Genomic DNA, 8,909 nt, shown 5'->3' on the forward strand with positions numbered 1-8,909 from the left:
TTCAGGAAAAAAAGCAACCCTTTTTTTCCGCCCCTCCCTATTCCCTCGTCTGTCTCGGCCCACTTGTTGTCTTTCCTTTTTTTTTTTTTTTTTTTGTCTGGTCAGCGGAGCCGTCTTTGCAGCGTATCTAACTAACTTTCCGTAGGGGAAGGCCCGTCGGACAGCACACAACAAAGGAATGTGACTTGACTGTCACAGCTGATAGAGATATCTTTGCATTTGCAGCCTAGCAGTAGCTGCAGTTCAGCTGGTTTCTCCATTATTACCGCAATTGTTTTGTGGTACAAGTCTGATTTTGGACTATTACAGTTGTAACGCCTCTCGGTGATGCTCATATAAATTGATTATTTGGAGATGAGAAGTGGCACCTTTTCGTTGGGCAGCGACATGCAGATTCCCACATTGCGATATGTTTTTTGGCCATCTGCCGTGTTGGGATGCTGCCAGGTTTCGGTGGTGACACTTTCTCCAAAAGTACAGCTGTTCTGTCATTCTGTTTGATTTTACTTTTAGTAGGTGTCGGTTCTGTCAGGACGACACGTGGAGCAATATAAGTGTGATTTATTTTTTTGTAGGGCTGAAGAAAGTAGTTGATTGATCAATTAGTTTGCAACTATTTTGGTCAAGAAAAAAATATATTTTTCCTGGTTTCAGCTTTTCGATTGACAAATTTTATCGGTTTCCTTACTGATTTATGATAATTAGCTGAATACTTTGGTGGAGTTTTACACAAAACAAGCAATTTGAATATATCAAAGTTGGAATGGACATTTTCACTATTTTCTGATTAGAGCTAAAACAATTAATCGAACAGAAAATGAATCGCTGAAAAACCATATAGTAACTTGGTATGAGTTTCTGCTTCCCTCTGTTTTATGTCATACTATCTAGTGTATAGTATCTTTGGATTTGTCTGACATTTTCATGGACATATTTATTTTATAGGCCAATTGATTATTTGAAAAATACAGTTACAAACCTGTTGCTGATGTACCAACCGATTACTCAGGAACATAATTGACATATTCATCCAATTAGAAATAATTATTTGTTGTAATTTACAGAATTTCCCGAATGGCATCCTCACATGATGCGTAACATACGTGTCCCTCTCTCACTCTATTTCACTTTGGCAAAACCACCCCTCCTCTTCACACTGAATAAATAACTTCTCAGCAGCACATCCTCGTTGCATATAAAGACGGAGAGGATCCCCCACATGCTAATTTACCTGGGCACGTTTTGTCACGATCCTCGTCAAAGACCTCCCTTAACAGAGCTGTCTGCTGTGGACATTTTGGCACAGTGCGAGGCGGGGGGGGTGGGGGCAGAAAAGTGTGCATCTGGTGGAGCGGCACCTCCGTGCTCCTGGCGCTGTAACCTGGCACCGGCAGCAGAGAGAGAGAGAGATGGCAGCAGGATGGCAGCTTAGCAGGCAGACAAATGGGGGAGGTGGTGAGCGGGCACACCGTATCCAGGACGAGCAAGGTCACCGGCGCAGGTTGATTGAGTGCTCGTAGGCGTGGGTGACCTCCTTCGCTTCCCCTCAGCGGCGACAGAGAGAGGAGAACGAAGGGGAGGATGGAGTAAAGAGCTTGTGTCGCTGCCGTCTGTCCCACTTTTCTCTCTCTCCTCTTTCTCTTTCTTTCCTTCTCCATCTCCGTCCCTGTGGTCACACTCGCAGACACGTTCTCCGTTCCCATACGCTCACATATTTACACCGTACAGTACGGTACGCTTCCAAACACACTAATCGGGGCGGTTAAACTTCCTCTGCTTCTATTTTCTACATTTCCTCACTCAGTGTACATGTTGAGTGTACTTTGGTGTGCCTACACACTACCTTGCGAACGCCTTGGACCTTGACCGCGCTCATTATATAGCATCAAAGCAACGCCCTATAATTTAGAGTCTATGTTAAGTTTATCTGCGACTTTCTCTTTGCCTCAGCCACCTTGTTCATCTCAGCCAGCTCCTTTCGGCCAGGTCGTATTATTGTGCATTAACGCTGCCATGGTTGCCGCGCGGCACTGATCACACTTAATCACTGTGACAGACTAGCAGGTTGGTGAGTCAGCGGGCGTGCACGTCCATGTGTGTCAACCACTGAAATGTATCAGGCAGGCTCAAAACCTGGCCGTCATGTGCAAATGGGGAAAGCGCAGCAGGACTGGTCTGTGGAGGGCAGAGAGTAAAAAGAGGGCAGTGAGGTGAGGATTTAAAGGAACAGTTTAGCATTTTGTAACATGACCCTGTTTCATTTTCTTTTCAAAAGAAGATTGATGCCACTGCCTCTGTCTGTACACTAAATATCAAGCTACAGCATCCAGTTAGCTTAGCTTAGCACAAAGACTGGAAATTGGCTAGTTCCACAGTGGTGCGATTGGCTAGCACTCGTCGCCTCGACTGTGTGCTCATGGGAGAAGTTTGTCTTCAGGGCTTTCTGCGAGAACCATAATTTTTCTTTAAACTAACCAAGTAGGCTATTTGCCTCAACCTAAGGAGATTTCTGGCAGATGCAAACGTCTCCCATCCGCGCTCAAGTTCTGTAACCAGTGTGGCATGAAAGTGGAATTCACAAGCTAGCTATTTAACTAGCTAAATGAGTCAAATTAAACCGCATAATGCTTCATCCACACACTCCTGTCACAGTGTAGGAAGGGACACTAGATGACACTAGATGAGTCGTAACTTTGTTCTGCTCATTAGTAAGCTAGCTAGCCAACTAGCCAGACGCTAAATAATTGAAAATGAACAACTTCATCGACACCAAAGGCTCTTGTCCGTCTTTCGCCCTTATACAGTCACCTCCTCTCACAAATCTCCCTCTGGTCTCCCTACTTTCAGGCCTCGGAACAAGTATTTAAACTCCCACACTCGACACTCCTAGTTGACCTCCAATGCTTGCAAGAGTTAGATTAGCTTGTTTTAATCTTTCCTCGTGCACAACCTTGCAATGTAAAATCAGTTGTAAATCATTGTACACAGGGATCCATCGTCTACTGGATTTGAGGAGCGTTTCTCGCTCCCTCTCCCCTATCACACGTCCACGAAAGCCTACCTCCTTGGTCTTTGGGGTCACGACAGGGATGCATGCTTTGTCTGGAATCTAGCCTTCCGGATGTTTCTAACAGGTGCCCTTAGACACCCCTGTATCTATGTCCGCTTAGAAATGTGGCCTGGATGATGTGTGTGTGTGTGTTTGAGTGCGTGTTGGCAGTGACTCCTGCATCCTCTGGGGGGTCGTCAGGGGCACTCACTGAAAACGGATCTTCGTGGGCATCAGCAGATCCTCTGGCTGGAGCACATGCTCTGTACCAATCTAACATTTTCTCTGACACACACACACACAGACACACACACACACACAGGCACATGAACGCTCCCACTCATGTATTCACACATTATGCTTATCTGTTGACCAGAGGTTTCAGTCTCTCCCTCCGCACTCTTTGTCACACAGTCGCTCTCTTGCTGCCCCTCTCTTGACAGTGGGGCCTCCTGCTTGCTTTACAGCTTCCAGGAAGCGGGTAAAACCAGTCTTGAGTTTCCCTCCCCTCCATTCCAAGCTTCCAGGTGGAGAAAATAGACTCTGCTGTCGCCCTTGTCCAAATCTGTCCCCGCGCTTGGAGTGGAAAACAAACGGTGGAGCTGCCCGACGGGTCCAGGGGGACGTGGGAAAACCTGTGGATTGTTTGAACAGAGCCAAAGAAGAGAAATGAAGGATTGTGCTTCGAAGCGGCTGCGTTTCACCCACTTCCTGCCGTGTCATTCATTTGTCATTTCTTCCACCTTCTACCTATTGCCAGACATACAGGACAATAAGTGTTCCGCCATTTCTCCGTCGTACGTCACAACCTGCCGTTAGACATCACTCTGAGTCACATGAGTAGCCTCTTACGCTCTCAGCTGGTACAAAGATGCCAAGCTGTAGGAAGTTTCTTCCCTCAGGGTGACTACGTAATGATATGCTGCTACAATCGATATAACCTCTCATGTTGAAAACGGCTCTGAATTAAAATGCAAGGATTCCTAGAAGGTGAGCAATGTTCAGTCACTTCCTAGAAGCCATCCCCAGTCATGCGACAGCATTGTCTATTTCCTCTTCCAAGTAGCACCTACTGCTGCCGGGTCCCGCCTCTAGTAGTAAGCTGGGAGGCTGCCAGCGTTTACAGGCAGCACTTAAATTATATATATTGTGGCCACAAAGTATGCAGTTTAATGGGACATGTGTCACATTATGACCACAAAGTCCTTTTTTAAAGGTTTAAAACATTTGTTTACCTAGAGCTAAAAAATCTCCCCTCACTGCAATAAAATTATGACCTGTCATTAGAGACACATTTAATAGGTGATAACTTATTTTCGGTCAAATGTTTCAGGGAACATTGCACACCGCTCCTTCTCATCGATTTCTTTTTTTCACGATTGTATTGGAAGTTTATTTTTTTTGGTCAGGCCGCCAGGCAAAGGAAACAACAGATTCTACGAAAGTAAACTTCTCACACAACAGCTTTCTTCCATTTTGGCAGGTCTCTGTGAGCAGTATTTTGGCAGGTCTCCCTCGTGTGTGTGTGTGTGTGTGTGTGTGTGTGTGTGTGTGTGTGTGTGTGTGTGTGTGTGTGTGTGTGTGTGTGTGTGTGTGTGTGTGTGTGTGTGTGTGTGTGTGTGATGTGATAGTTGTTTGCCGAGTTTCAGGAAGGCTCACTTTGCCAGCGGGCCTGAAACAATAGAGCACGGTTTTCTCAGCTTGTTGCTGCTCAGTGTAGGCCTTCGCCTGCAAAGAGCGGGAGGGGAACTCCAGACTTGCCACCTCCTGCTTCTCCTCCTCCCCCTTCCCCCCCCCCCCCCCCCCCCCTCTCTCTGATGACTCACAGAAATGTGCTTGCTCGGCTGCCGCTGCCAAATCGCAAACCGAGGTCTGATGAAAATGGAGTGAAACTTGCAGAAGATTCCTTTATAAGAATTTGGCCGGTTTGAGGTTTTAAGCTATTTCAGATGTACAGGGTTCAATAAGTGCAATAAAAGAGAGAGATTTGTGGAAGATGGGCCGAATGGTTCATATCTGTGAAATTCATCCATGTTCATGTGCTTGCGCTGTCGTGCTGGAGTCGGTTGAAGGCAGCCGGTTGCTGCCAAGCACAGTTGCAAACATCGTAGCAGAGTTTCAAGGCTGTGAGTTCTTAAAAAAAGAATTGCGGATAAGATGCCGATTCATGCTCTCTGTTTTTGATATATTGGACTTAAATTGAATGCCTTTCTGACACCGGGATATCTGTGAATCAATTTTTTCAAGCTTTACCATATATACAGTGTATATATATATATATATATATATATATATATATATATGTATATGTGTGTGTGTGTGTGTGTGTGTGTGTATATATATATATATATGTGTGTATATATATATAAATGTAATATTTATATATATAAATAAATAAATGTAATATTTATATACATTTTATGACTGATTGTATAAATAGTACCAGTGTTGTCTATCTAAATGTTTGACTGGACAGAAGAAGTTAATTTTGAATAATTAACAATAAATAACATAATTAGCCCCAGAACATGTTATTTTCACATTTCAGATGACAAAACAATAGAAATGGCCAAATAATGACACCATTTAAAAGCTAGAAACTTACACAACTTTTAAATGTTAATTTCCATAGTTTCCTTTTGTCAATTCAACTATTGATTTTCCCTTTTTAAACATTATAGAAGCAGAAATAGAATTACTTTAACACTTAACAATATTTAAATCAAATATGGGTCCTACAGCTTGACTAGGTGCTATACTGCTTTCTTTGGTAAAATAGGTACATGTATTAGTTCATTTAAATAAGCTTAACACTGTTTATTAAACATTCTGATCACAGGTGCAATTTTATTTGGAAGATATTTTTATTCCATGTGATTCCCAATATACACAAACAATTTTCTATATAACTAGTAAAATGTACCTCCTCTGTAATAGAAGCACTGTCAGAGGTTAAATGAGACATTTAATAAACATGTTGCGGCAAAAGTAAATTAGTAACATTTACTATGGTATTATATAATGTCCTTAATTATATCTGTACTAAATAATATATGTGTAAAGCAGTTCCAATATAAAGTGGATACACATTTAAATATATTACACAGAGTGTATGCCAGCTGGGTTTTAAATGATTTACAAAGTGACTCACAAATGGACTTCTTGTTTCTTCTTGTCTGAACACTTGGCTTTTTCATTTAGGTTTTATGTGTCACTGTGGCTAATTTTAAGCTCCAAGCTAAATTAAAATGGTATTTGTGTCCAGTCGGCCTTCCAAACTTCGGCTTTTCTTCGTGGAGTATTTTTAAGGAGCTCTGGCAGCAGTCGGACTGCGTGCCGTCAGCGGTGTGAAGGTGTGTGTTATGCACTGTACATCTGACACTACATAGTTTTTATTCTCGTTTGTCTCTTAGTCACTATTTAGCAGTGAATGAGATGCCTTGACTCCCCTTAATCTGCTGACCACCATGCCCCTCTCCGAGTTCCTCCTTCTTCCTCTTTTAGTTTCTTATCCATCTTTCTCAATCTCTCTCAACTGTTGCTTTTCTAAAAATGTCCACTCAATCTTTGTCTCTTGTATGATCTCACCGTCTTTGTCTCTGTTTGTCTTTTAATTCTGCTCTGCTTTACCATTCCTTTTCTCTCGTTATTCATCGCCCACCTCTGTATGCCACACACACACACACACACACACACACACACACACACACACACACACACACACACACACACACACACACACAACATAACCAAAAGCCCCAGATAGGTTCTGTGAGAACAGTCAATTCCTTGTCACATCCCTTCCTCTCAGGAAAATGTTCGACTTTGTGAATTAGAAATTTGGACAAAACTCCAAAAGTATAATATTAGAACGCACTGCACACAGATGGTTAAATGTGGCAGTAATAGCACAGCAGATTTGCTTGGCTGTGCTTCATAGTGTATTGAGTTTAACTGTTGGCTGTAATGTATTTGGCCAGCTATAATAGCTGTCTTAAAGCTAGCATTGTCGAGGGGTCCCCCAGGGCTTGTACGTCGGCCCCGCACAGTTTCTTCTCTGGAATAGCATCTGCTTTGTTCTCGGCTCCGAAGTATCGTCCCTCAGATCACATATCTAACCGCTATACTGATCTTAATAGCTTCAGCCTACGGCCCTCTGATACACACTCACAAACACACAGCTCAGTTGGTCACTCTCTCACAAAGGACACATACACACACTCAGTCATAATCGAATGCCCTGTGCAGCACTGTTGATCAATCTGTTAAAGGAAATGACTCACAGCAGGGCCTTAACATTAACTTTTAAAATTGGTTGCCAGGCTTGCAACGAAGCCTTAGCTTTTGCTTGCTGTAACTTAAAATATGTTTACCAGTTTTAATAGTAATAGATAGTAATTAAGATACTATGCAGTTTTACGGCAAATTAAGTAAAATTTGACATAAACGAACAAAAGCTTTATTACAGTAACCAAACTGAATTTCTTTGATTCTCAGCACATCTTAAGTGTTATCAGTTAACGTGTCCATGTTCGATTCCTGGTGTCCAAAATACTAGAAGAGCATTTTTTTTTGGCTTTTTCATCTCAGATCCCTCACAAATGAATCCATTCTCCACCCATCCATCTACTCATGCCGTTTTTTCCCTTTCAAATTTAGTATTTCTGGATCCTTGTGCTGATTCTCACCACGGATCCATTGGCCCTCAACATCTGCTTGTCCATTATCCCTACTAGCTGAATCCCCTCTGACATACAGCTGAAACAACTGGGGTGCACGTTATGCTCTCCTTATTTTTACATTTTAAAAAGTGGTTCCCACTGATGGAAACCAAAGGCCAAGAATTGGCTGCCAATTTCACAAAAATGGTTGCCAATGGCAACCCTTACTGTGGAGCACTGTAAAGGAAAGCTCAAGATCCCCCAGCTACTGTGGCTGCTGTTTAAAGGTGTGCACGTGAGAAAGCGAATATACTAGCTTCCTTATCTGTTTACTTGGCACTCTTGAGTGCATGTGTGTTCACACACAGTTGTTCCATATGCAGTGTGTGTGTGTGTGTGTGTGTGTGTGTGTGTGTGTGTGGGTGTGTGGCAGTACTTACCAGAGCTCTTTTGAAGGATTGTTCCACAGAAAATTTTGTTTTGTGCAAACTGGTGTTTTTGATGAACTGGATTCGGCCTCTTTGTTGTGCGTGTGCTTTGACAGAAATTCAAGTGCAACTGCGCAGAGGGCTCAAAGGGTTTTATACGGTCAGCCCTGCTGCTGGTAGAAATCCCTCTGTGAGCTAGAGAAGCAGAGCAAGAGTGCTACAAAGTGTCATTGTGTGTGCGCGTATGTTTATATATGCACGTGTGTATGGCTTAGACAGAAACAGAACAACAGTTTGTTTGAAGCCTGCCGCTGAGATGAGCATCAAACAACACCTCAACTCATCGCCCCTCAGCCTGTAATCACGCACATCCCCGACACACACACACACACTATTCTGATTTACTATCTCCTCTTCTCAATTATCTCTCTTGATCATCTGCCAGACAAACAAGAAGAAGTACAGGGACAACACAGGTTGTGTTGTCAATCATACGGCGCTTTGGTTTAAGACATTTGGACTCCTCTGAGGTTAGCGCCTGTCAGGTCTGGGAAAAGATGAGCTAAAGCATGAATTAAGACCAAAATCTTAATTGTGAATAAAGATCAAAGTATTTTGCATTAAGTGACAATTGCAGACATTATTTTAATAATTGCTTGACAAGCACTGCATAATCACAGAAAAAACAGTGATGACGGCTTTATACTTAAATTTTTTTTATGATTGCTAATGTCGGTTAAGGTGTGTCTTTAGTGAAGCCGAAACTTGTAG

The sequence above is a fragment of the Cebidichthys violaceus genome, unplaced genomic scaffold, assembly GCF_023349555.1.
Source record: "Cebidichthys violaceus isolate CVI_PGR_0920_01 unplaced genomic scaffold, fCebVio1.0.p SCAF_4, whole genome shotgun sequence".
NCBI lineage: Eukaryota > Metazoa > Chordata > Actinopteri > Perciformes > Stichaeidae > Cebidichthys > Cebidichthys violaceus.